This window comes from Leptonychotes weddellii, unplaced genomic scaffold, assembly GCF_054177405.1.
Source record: "Leptonychotes weddellii isolate Sample4059 unplaced genomic scaffold, ASM5417740v2 HiC_scaffold_4191, whole genome shotgun sequence".
In the NCBI taxonomy this organism is placed as follows: Eukaryota; Metazoa; Chordata; class Mammalia; order Carnivora; family Phocidae; genus Leptonychotes; species Leptonychotes weddellii.
In genome coordinates this window covers 212-11,946 of record NW_028008472.1, presented here as the reverse complement: position 1 = coordinate 11,946, position 11,735 = coordinate 212, and the positions used below count along the sequence as shown (strand labels likewise).

Below are 11,735 nucleotides of genomic sequence, written 5' to 3'. Positions count from 1 at the left end.
GTGGAAGAGACAGTTATAGGAGGATAAAGAGCCCCATATGCCTATTTCTACCAGGTAGAGACAACCTTACTTGGAGCTTAAAAATGAAATCAAGTCTGGATTACTTTAGGCTAGTGGCATCTACAAAACAATGGTTTGGAGAATAACCATTACTTGCTTTTCCTGGGGAAATCAAGAGACTTGGTCTATTAATTCTGGGAGGTAAGTTAAGTGAACTCCCATTAACTCCAGGTAGGGAGAGAGCTGCACTCTGGACATTTTACAGTTTTGCCCATTGCTGACTTCCCAGGATCTTTTTATTTTTTTAAAGATTTTATTTTTAAGTCCTCTCTACACTCAATGTGGGGCTTGAACTCACAACCCCAAGATCAAGAGTCCTATGCTCCACTGACTGAGCCAGCCAGGCGCCCCTCCCACGATCTTTTAATGATGTCATCATATCCTCATCCCCTCAGGCAAGGCTCTGCCGGTTTCTCACTCTCACCTCCTGGATCTAATCAGCTACTAAATCCTAGCTTCTCTATGTTTTCTCATAGATCCTTTACTTTTCAAGCCCTCAATTTCACGGTGGTACCGACCTTTATCACCTCACCTTTGAACTACACCAATAACACCAGGCGAATGCTGGAGTCACAAGCATCCTCTCTCCTAATGTCCCTGTATGCAGTCTCTTTCAGCAGCCTAAGGGAAAACCGTCAGCTCTAGCACTACCTGTGAGCTGATATTCAAGGCTTTCCTCAGTTGGGGCCCAACCTGCCTTCCACGTCCATAGTCAGAGAAATATTATTTAACTTGTTTGGCTTTTGGTGGATACTCACATGCTGAGTCCCATCCTGGGATATGAGTGTAACTTGCTGACTCAGCCCAGACTGGGTTACCGTGGCTACTTGTGTAGATACAACATCGTCCCCTTCCACACCTGTAACATACGTGATCTGGGACCCTTTAAGAACATCTTCACTTTGACCTATTTAAAACAAATGAATCATTTATTTGACCAACCAATCAAGCTGTTTAGAAAACAGAGGATATATTTTCTTTTTTAATCACTTTGAATATTTATTTATTTTTTTCCCAAATTTTTATTTTAATTCCAGGATAGTTAACATACAGTGTAATATTAGTTTCAGGTGTACAATATAGAGATTCATCACTTCCATACATCACCTGGTGCTCATCACAATACTCTTTAATCCCGATCACCTATTTCTTTTTTTTTTTTAAAGATTTTATTTATTTATTTGAGAGAGAGAGAATGAGAGACAGAGAGCACGAGAGGGAGGAGGGTCAGAGGGAGAAGCAGACTCCCCGCCGAGCAGGGAGCCCGATGCGGGACCCGATCCCGGGACTCCAGGATCATGACCTGAGCCGAAGGCAGTCGCCCAACCAACTGAGCCACCCAGGCGCCCCCGATCACCTATTTCACCCATCCCCTCCCGCCTACCTCCCTTCTGGTAACCATCAGTTTGCTAGGCATAGTTAAGAGTCTGTTTCTTGGTTTGTCTCTCTTTTTTTCCCTTTGCTCCTTTGTTTTGTTTCTTAAATTCCACATGAGTGAAATCATATGGTATTTGTCTTTTTCTGACTTATTTCACTTAGCATAATACTTTCTGCCTCCATCCATGTCGTTGCAAATGGCAAGATTTCATTCCTTTTTATAGCTGAATAACATTCCATCGTGTGTGTGTGTGTGTGTACATTTTCTTTATCCATTCATCTATCAGTGGACACTTAGGCTGCTTCCATACCTTGGTTATTGTAAATAATGCTGCTATAAACATAAGGGTGAATGTATCCTTTTGAATTAGTATTTTTGTATTCTTTTTTTAAAAGATTTTATTTATTTATTTAAGAGAGAGAGAGCATAAGCGGGAGGGGCAGAGGGAAGGAGACAGAAAGAATCTCAAGCAGACTCTGCACTGAGCATGGAGCCCGATGCGGGGCTCAATCTTACAACCCTGAGATCACGACCTGAGCTGAAACCAAGAGTCAGACACTCAACCAACAGAGCCGCCCAGGCGCCCCTTGTGTTTTTGTATTTTTTAGGTAAATACCCAGTAATTCGATTACTGGATCATAGGGTAGTTCTATTTTTAACTTTTTTGAGGAACCTCCATACTGTTTTCCACAGTATCTACATCAGTTTGCATTCCCACCAACAGTGAACACGGGTTCTTTTCTCTCCATGTCCTCACCAACACCTGTGTGATTTTAGCCATTCCGACAGGTGTGAGGTGATGTCACAGTGTAGTTCTGATTTGTATTTCGAAAAGAGAATATTTTAAGTATGACCGAAATACTTGTATAGATTAAAGTGTATATGTATTATATTCCAAATCATAAAAATGGCTTCCAGCACCTCCTTCCGATTCTTCCACCTCCACTTTTATAAAGCCAAACCAAACCAAACCTTTCCACATCAAATTTAAATGTTCTAATTTTGAGGGCTCCCGGGTGGCTCAGTGGGTAAAGCGTCAGACTTCTGCTCGAGTCATGATTGGTCCTGGGATCCGCCCCGCGGTGGGCTCCCTGCTCAGCGGGGAGTCTGCTTCTCCCTCTCCCTCTATCCCTCCCCCTGCTCATGCTCTCTCTTTCTCCCTCTCAAATAAATAAATAAAATCTTAAAAAAAAAAGTTCTAATTTTAGGCGACCCCTTTTATTCTTAATTGGAGTCATTATGTGATACTGTGCATGTGTGCTGGGGCATGGTGGGGAGGTACTGGACAGGAAGACTGCCTGGCAAATAACCCTTCCAACATGGCAAGTATGCATGAAGTTCTTGCAGTCACTTAAGAAGCTGTTAAAAATGATAAGACAATCTTCATAAACATTAACCACAAAACCAGAATGGTGTGTAAACAGAACCTACTTCTAATACTAAATTACTTACTCTTTAACACAAGTGATTGATTGCAAGTCATCAGTACACAATGACCACATTGTGTAAAGACAACGTAATGGCATATTATCTGGGGTAAGGTTAATCATTTAATAAGGGACAGAACAGGAACCACCATCCACTTCTTTATTTCATAAAGAACCAGCAAGTAAACAGCACTTTCAACAGTCCATTACTGCTATACTTGGCAACCAGGAAGCCTGCTGTTCCCTCTCTTCTATTGCTTTCCACCTCCCACAAAGCCAGAAAGAGGGTAAATATGGGGGTTTTCTTCCTTCAAGGAAGGACTTATGCTAATTTAGGAGTACTTCTCCAAGTTAGTGGCTGACGCACGCACGCATACGGCTCTGGCCATGGTGGTGTAATCTCCACGGCGGCCATTACTTCACGTCTGTCTGTTCTGTGTCACAGCCATTTAGATACTATTATCCCAAAGGGCTACAGAACCTCGAGAATCATAGGAGAGGAAAGGATCGCAAACCCATCCCTATTCTTAGAAAAACAATCATAGTTTATTATTTTTTTTTAACAAAATGTGCATTATCATATTACGGACTATTTTCTAGAATACAAGAAATTCAGACAATCTGAAAGATCGACTTTGAAGGAAGAGACTGAAGAAGCTTAAAAAAAGAATTTTAAAACCTGAGCTTGTCATCATTAAAGCCTGTTTAGAAAAAACAAAACAAAACAAAAACAAAACAAAGCCTGCTTCCTAACTGCAAGGACCCAGCAGTTGCAGGAATATCTGACTGTCCGCACTCAGGGTGCTTCGCCAAAAAACACAGCATCCAGGACGGAAGGAGCTGTTACTTCTATCACATGACAGACGTCTGAAAAGACAAATGAGAACTGTAGCAGGTAGTGAATGATGTACTCTTTCCCTTATTTTCCAACCAACTTTTTTCACCTAAAGGTTTTTCAACACTTCAACTTAAGAAGGGGAAAATAGGATTTCTTTTCATTTTCAAATCTACTTCCGTTTAGGAGGTCCTCGGTGCAAGAGCAGGACAACCTGGGTTTTGTTTTGTTTTTTTAGAAAACCTTCACCTACTTTACCGACTTACCTACGTTATTTAACTGAAATCACAGAATGTAATCCTCTAACATTTTTTCCCAAGAGTTTATTCTTATCGAAATGAATGTTTTTGTCTCCTATACTACTGAACAGCACATGAATCAGCGAAGAGTTATTTAGGAGTGCCAAACCGCTCTAATGCTTACAATCAACATCCTTAGTGCACCCAAATAGCCCAGCTGCTCCTCCCTTGCTCTCTGGCTCCATTTCACACCGCCATCCCAAGCAGAAGTGCCCCACTGGCCAGATTTCTTTTAGCCTCTCCAATTTACTTTGCTCTCTCCAACCTCAGGGCTTTCTGTATGTGCCCTTCCCTCCACTTGAATGTCCTCTTGACTTTGCTCCTTATTTCCCCTTCCTGCCGAATCCCTCCCTCTCCACCAAATTAACCCCTATCCACCCTCTACCATCTCTCCTAGTAGCTGTTACTTTAACTTATTTAAGAAGTGTGTCTCGTTAACCTGTAATGAACTTTACAAAACCAGAAAGCTCACATGGCTTGTGCAAGAGATTTATTGCAACTCTTTGCCTTTGCATTCTATTATACCTAGAGATCACTTTATTAAGCAGCACAAGAATTCACATCACTCAAACTCAGCTCAAAGCAAGGCGGAGACTGCGGGTCCCTCCTCTGCTTCCCAGCATGTCAGACTCCTCTGCTCCTACCACTCGGACCACTGGCACTTGAAATAAGCTTGATCTCAAAGTTGGCAGGTTCCAGGGCTTCTTTAGTGACAATTACAGCTTTCCTTGCCGAACAGAAGCCACAGTCAAGAGCGAAAACCCTCCAGCATATAGGTAAGTGCAACCAGGTCTGACAGAAGAAAAACTGCAATTCGAGCTGCGTGTCCTAAATCCACTTTATTGCCATCCTTCTGTTTAACAAGTGGAGAACTAAACAGGGAAAAAAACAAAAAAACACCTCCCAGACTAGACTAACTTCCCTTCTTAGACATCCCAGAGCACCAAGTCCCTTTCTTTGATAGCACTTATTACAGTTGTAAATTCTGTATCTGTGTGATTACGTGAATGAAACTTTGTTATCTGAGAAAATGCTATGAATCACAAATTATGACAGCTGTTGATTCCCCAACACAGAGAGAGGTTTACTGGAAAGAACACTCACCTGGGGGAGGCTCAAAGAAGGCTTCCTGCTCCTCCTCAATGGGCTCAGTGTCATTGTGGGCCGTCCGTTTGTGCATGGCCAGTGTGGAGATCTGCTTGTAGGTCTTCCCACAGTGGTTACAGTTATATGGTTTGGAATGAGTGTGAACAACATGATGTTTGTACAAACTGGAATATTCTGTAAACCTTTTGTCACACCCAGGGACTGTACAAACATATGGCTTTTCACCTAAGTAAAGAACACACACACACACACAAATCAGCTTTTACATATGAAGGCATAATCATTCCATTCCTCCCATGGGGGAAAAAAGCCTCTAATAGCAAAAATAGATAGTTGTCAGATCTCTTTCTATATCGCCATGAGGCAGAACACAAGAAAAGACTCCCCTAACTATGGTTTTGTCTTGGCTCAGAAGGTAGTCTGCATTCTGAGTCTTATCTGAGTGCCTGAATACCACTTTTCCCTTAATTTCAAGGGACGAGAAAAGGATGAAGATGTTGCCCAGTTTAACTCTAAGCTTTGATAAAACTCATTTATTGTTAACTACAACTAGACAAGCTAGATATTAATAACAGTATACTAAAAATAATAAATGCAATTATTACTATAACAAATACAGCTTTCCCTAAGGGTTTTATAAGGACAATAAAAAAGGATTGTCTAAAAAGTCTACTAGACATGGTCTGGACACTTACAAATCTAAAAGGACATACCCATATAATTTCTAAAATGTGCATATGCATGTGTGCATACACGTGCATGTCTTACTTTATTCTCATTTTGCACCCTTCCTTGAGTAATCACATTTTCTTGCATGGTTCTAAACACTGTAAAACCACCCATAAATAGTAAAATCTCACCCTAATGTAATCTGTAACATAAGTCTTGAGCATAAAGTAATTGGAAATTGCTTCCTTCCTCTGCCCAGTCTACGTTCTCAAAGCAGGGCAGGTTAATGTTCTTATTTTGGTAAATGACTGTGGGACAGACCTGGTGAGGGCAAGGCCAGGCAGGGAAATGGCAGGCAATTCCAACAGAAAACCTGCCCCATTGATATTTAGGCTGAAGCAGAAACAGCCACTAGGTGGCACCAAACCACAGTCAAGACAGAAGTGGATTTGAATTGAGCTTTGGAGCTCCCTACCGGCTATCTGCACAGCCTCAACTGGGTCCTCTAATCAAACTTGCAAGAATGGATTGCATTTTACATGGCTGAATATTTGCACTCCACTCATAGCATAACGTGGGCATTTACTGTATCATCTACTTGATGATCATTAGCCAATCTTTTCTTCCAGTCCAGACCTACCTCTTGGGTCAGACCAAAAATTGTAACTATGTACTGCATCTCTCTACTTCAATGATTCTCAATCATGTAAAAGACCCGGGTGGGTGGGTTATTTCTTTATATATTTTTACACACACACACACACACACACACACACACGGAGCTTTTTATGACGGAGCTTTTTAAAGATAACCGATGCCTGGGCCTCATTCCATAAAATTATGTCAGAATTGTGCAGACAGAATATGGGGAATAAGCCTATTTTTAAAAAGTGAATCCAATGTGCATCACATTTAAGAGCACTGCTTTATTTAAATGTTCCAAAGATCAGTATGGCTAAATTTAATGTAGGCATCCCTCTTACTGGAATCTAATTTGCCCATTAAACATGTGGAACAGTAAACTTTTAGGTAATGAGTCTATATTCCACTTGCTTTAAATGGGAAAAATAATGTTTTCCCAGCCCATCTAAAAATCCCAGCCAATGGGCGCCTGGGTGGCTCAGTTGGTTAAGCGTCTGCCTTCGGCTCAGGTCATGATCCCAGGGTCCCTGCTCAGTGGGCGGGGAGTCTGCCTCTCCCTCTCCCTAGGCCTGTCTCCCCCCGCTTGTGCACTCTCTCTCTCTCTGAAATAAATAAAATCTTTTAAAAATAAAAGAATAAAAAACCCAGCCAATTTCCCCAAATATCAAAGGCTCTTAAGCACTGTGTTATAATCCACCAAGACTGTCTACATAATATGAAGCACTTCAAACACCAATTATCTAATTATTTAACATTCAGTAGTGGGTATACATTGGTGTGTAATACACAATGATACAGTATAATATCAGACAGGAATTCTGTTTTCCTTCTACACCACAAACGTACTACAATCTAAAAATCAAGTATCTTAAAGATATAAAAGAAGTACAAATTATATTAGGAAAATATAATTTTTCTTCTAATCTATGGTTTTCTTTTCCAGGCCTCCTAGGTTTTCACAGGCATTTCCATTTTCTTAGAGAACACTTTAATAGTAGGGAACATGATGGCAATAATGCATATTACACAATGTAAGCATAAGATACGACTGTATCAGAAACATGACTTCAGCGTGTCCTATGTTCTCTCACTCAGACTCACATGCAACTTAAAAATTTTTTCTTTTATAGAAAAATGCATCACATGGGGCGCCTGGGTGGCTCAGGCGTTAAGCGTCTGCCTTCAGCTCAGGTCATGATCCCAGGGTCCTGGGATCGAGCCCCGCATCGGGCTCCCTGCTCTGCGGGAAGCCTGCTTCTCCCTCTCCCACTCCCCCTGCTTGTGTTCCCTCTCTCGCTGTGTCTCTTTCTGTCAAATAAATAAATAAAATTTTTAAAAAAAAATGCATCACAAGTAGATTCATTATAGTGGGTTTTCAGTTTGGATCATAAATTTTGGGTAAAAATTTTGCAAATCATTACAGCAAATATACAGATGGTAAGAGTTCAAGTGGGGAAGGATACCCAGAGACCTAAAGATTCCAAACTGACAGCGTTATCTTCCCTTTCCAACCTGCTCTCCCCCATTTAACGATTATCATCTAACCCATCACACAAACTAGACTGATAGGTTTTTCTTTACACCTCGTGACTAACTTAGTCACCAAGTCCTGTGCCAATACCTCTTCAATGTCTTTTCATTTGTATCCTCTATCTCACTCACTTTGAACATTCTAACAGCCCTCAGTTTCCTCACCATTGGTCTCATTTCCCTTTAACATCTTTCTATAATATGGACTGATTTTTTCCTTAAAAAAAAAAAAAAAGCAAACGTTTGGATGTCTGGGTGGCTCAGTCAGTTAAGTGTCTGCCTTTGGCTCAGGTCATAATCCCGGGGTCCTGGGATTGAAACCTGCATAGGGATCCCTGCTCAGCAGGGAGCCTGCTTCTCCCTCCCATCCCCCACCCCAGCTTGTGCTCTCTCTCTCACTCTCTCAAATAAATAAAATCTTAAAAAAAAAAAAAAGCAAACATTCTTTAAATCCTCTTAAGGTTTCTTCTCTGCCCATAGTGATATTCAGATTCGTTAATGTACTCTCTTCAAAGGGAAGGGGTTGTTGTGGATCCCTGAAAAGATTTCCAGAGATACTCAGGGATCCGAGGAATGCAGCCAGAGAAACAATGCAGCCAGAGAAACACTGCAGAAAGTTCCATTCTGTAAAAATGTCTTTTAATTTTAAATTATTGCAAAGTTACTCTTAATACCAGTAATCAAGACAATGTATTAAACAACTTCTTAAAAAACGAATGCACATTCTGCCTTTGCCTCCCATTTGCCTTTCCCCTCCCAACGACTAAAAGTACATTCACAAAGTGCGGCATCAAAATTAAAAACCTTTGTACTGCAAATGGTACCATCAAGGAAGTGAAAAGACAACCCACAAAGTGGGAGAAAATATCTGTAAATCATATATCTGATAAGGGACTTGTATCCAGAATATAATAAAGTATTTTTACAACTCAACAATAAAAAGAACCAAATCTGAAAAATGGGCAAAGGATCTGAGTAGACATTTCCCCAAAGAAGACCTACATATGGTCAATAAGCACAGAAAAAGATGCTCAACATCTTTAGGATGCAGGAAAATGCAAATCAAAAGCACAATGAGATAGATACCATTTCACACCTGCTAGGATGACTATCATCAAAAAGCTAATAATTGTTAGCTGCATTGTGGAGAACTGGAACCCTCATACATTGCTGGAGAGACTGTAAAATGGTGCGGCCACTGTGAAAAAAACAGTTTGGCAGTTCCTCAGAATGTTAAACACAGAGTTACCATATGAACCAGCAATTCCACTCCTAAGTATACACCCAAGAGAAATGAAAACATAATTCCACACAAAAACTTGCACATGAATGCTCAGAGCAGCATGATTCATAACAGCCAAAGTGAAAGCCACTGGTGAATGGATAAATAAAATGTGGTATATGCATATAATGGAATACTATTCAGTAATTAAAAGGAAAGAACTCGAGCCTCAAAACACTACGCGAAGTGAAAGAAGCCAGATGAAAAACACCCTATGTTACATGATTCCATGTGTATGAAATGTCCAGAATGGGCAAATCCATAAGGACAGAATGATGATTGCGAAGGGCTGAGGGGTGGGGGTGGGAGGAGACTGCTAATAAGTATGGAGTTTCTTTTTTTTTTTTTAAAGATTTTATTTGTTTATTTTTTAGAAAGCGAGCGAGCGAGAAACAGCATGAGAGGGGAGAGGGTCAGAGGGAGAAGCAGGCTCCCCGCCGAGCCGGGAGCCCGATGCGGGACTCGATCCCAGGACCCTGGGATCATGACCTGAGCCGAAGGCAGACGCCCAACCATCTGAGCCACCCAGGCGCCCAAGTATGGAGTTTCTTTTAGGTGGAATGAAAATGCTCTAAAATTGGATCATGCTCATGGTCGTACAACTGTGTGAATATATTAAATAACAGTGAATCATATACTTTAATGAATTTATTCATTTTTACTGAAGTATAGTTGGCACACAATGAATCATATATTTTAAATGGATGAATTATACAGTATGTGAATTATATCTCAATAAAGCTGTTTTTTAAAAAAGAATATAGCCACAGACCGCCCCTCCCCCTCTGCCCCACAAACAGCACAAAAGCCCAGTTTAAGAAACACCCTTACCATGATAGTGCAGACACAAGGCCCCTGCCTACCCCTCCAACTTCACTTCGTACTAGTCTTCCACACGTGCCCTATGCCTGCCATATTCTCCAAATAAATCGTGTTTTTCATACCTTTGTGCCTTTAACCACGCCGTTTCCCCAGTCAGGAATAACCTGCCCCCCGCCTTCTAGCTAGCAAACTTTAGGACTCAGTCTAAAAGCCAACTTCCTCTGGACAGCCTTCCCTGAATGCTTCTCCCTTTCCACAGAGGTGGTTGCTCCCCTCTCTACTCCCACAGCATCTCGTTCAAGGAATGGGAGACACTCTGCACTCCGTAGCAATTAGAGGTCTGTCAACTCTCCCCAGTTCAACTGCCCTTGACCATGTCATATCTGTCTCTGTATGTCTGATGCCTGGCAGGGGAGCACACAACAGATGTTCAGTAACTGTTGAATAAATGAATGTATAAATGCTAATGTGAAGGGTTTTTTAAGTTGCTTAATCCCCCTCCACCAGGCTAAGTGGTAGAAGGAGGATGGGAACGACTGGAAAAAGGTTTATGGAAGAAAAACAGAAGACAAAGAAATCAGAGACTGTTACCTGTGTGTATCCTCACGTGATTTTTATAATTGGTTGCACTGGCAAATGCCCTCCCACATCCTGGTTCTGTGCAGTAATACGGTCTTTCTCCTGTATGTGTCCTAATATGCACTTTTCTGATATTTGATGTTGTAAAAGACCGACCGCAGCCTTCAAAGGGACATTTAAAAGGCCTTTCTCCTGAAAATACAAAAAGGAATAAATTAAATGGTGCAAAAATACTTGGAAAATGGAAAAAAATTTTTTAAAGATTTTATTTATTTATTTGAGAGAGAGAGAGAGAGAGCATGAGCAGGGGGAGGGGTTGAGGGAGAGGGAGAAGCAGGCTCCCCACTGAGTAGGGAGCCCGATGCGAGACTAGATCCCAGGACCCTGGGATCATGACCTGAGCTGAAGGCAGATGCTTAACCAACTGAGCCACCCAGGCACCCTGAAAACTGAAATGTCTTATCCTTCAATTCTGTCTAGGATCATGCTCAAGACTCTAGCCTTCCCGTATGGGGCTTCCCTTTCAGGGTTTTGGCTTTCTGTGGTTTTTTGCCCTGTAAATAGCGTCTTCTATTCCAAATTTAAATTTCTATAGGAAATCTGAATATTGTTCAAAACTTATCACTGACTGCATGACTTTCCAAGATGGAGTTATCCAGATGGGCATATTAAAAAATGAGCTAAGAAGGACGCCTGGGTGGCTCAGTTGTTAAGCCTCTGCCTTCGGCTCAGGTCGTGATCCCAGGGTCCTGGGATCGAGCCCCGCTTTGGGCTCCCTGCTCAGCCGGGAAGCTTGCTTCTCCCTTTCCCACTCCCCCTGCTTGTGTTCCCTCTCCCGCTGTGTCTCTGTCAAATAAATAAATAAAATCTTAAAAAAAAAAAAAAGAGCTGAGAAAAGCAGAGAAAAAAATATCATAAAGAAATACAAAAGAAAAATGAGTCAAGAATAAGAATTACAGGGATGCCTGGGTGGCTCAGTTGGTTAAGCATCTGCCTTCGGCTCGGGTCATGATCCCAGGGTCCTGGGATGGAGTCCCACATGGGCTCCTTGCTCAGTGGGGAGCCTGCTTCTCCCTCTGCCTGCCACTCCCCCTGCTTATGTATG

General features: G+C 41.6%; 1 long non-coding RNA gene across 1 annotated transcript; it reads right to left on the bottom strand.

Moving 5' to 3' along the window:
* Positions 1–215: 215 nt before the first annotated feature.
* LOC145719401 (uncharacterized) lies at positions 216–10,843 on the bottom strand. Its single transcript, XR_014142354.1, has 3 exons — positions 10,643–10,843; positions 5,104–5,331; positions 216–967 (listed from the first exon to the last, which is right to left on the bottom strand). It is a non-coding gene; the product is annotated as an uncharacterized LOC145719401 (long non-coding RNA).
* Positions 10,844–11,735: the final 892 nt, after the last annotated feature.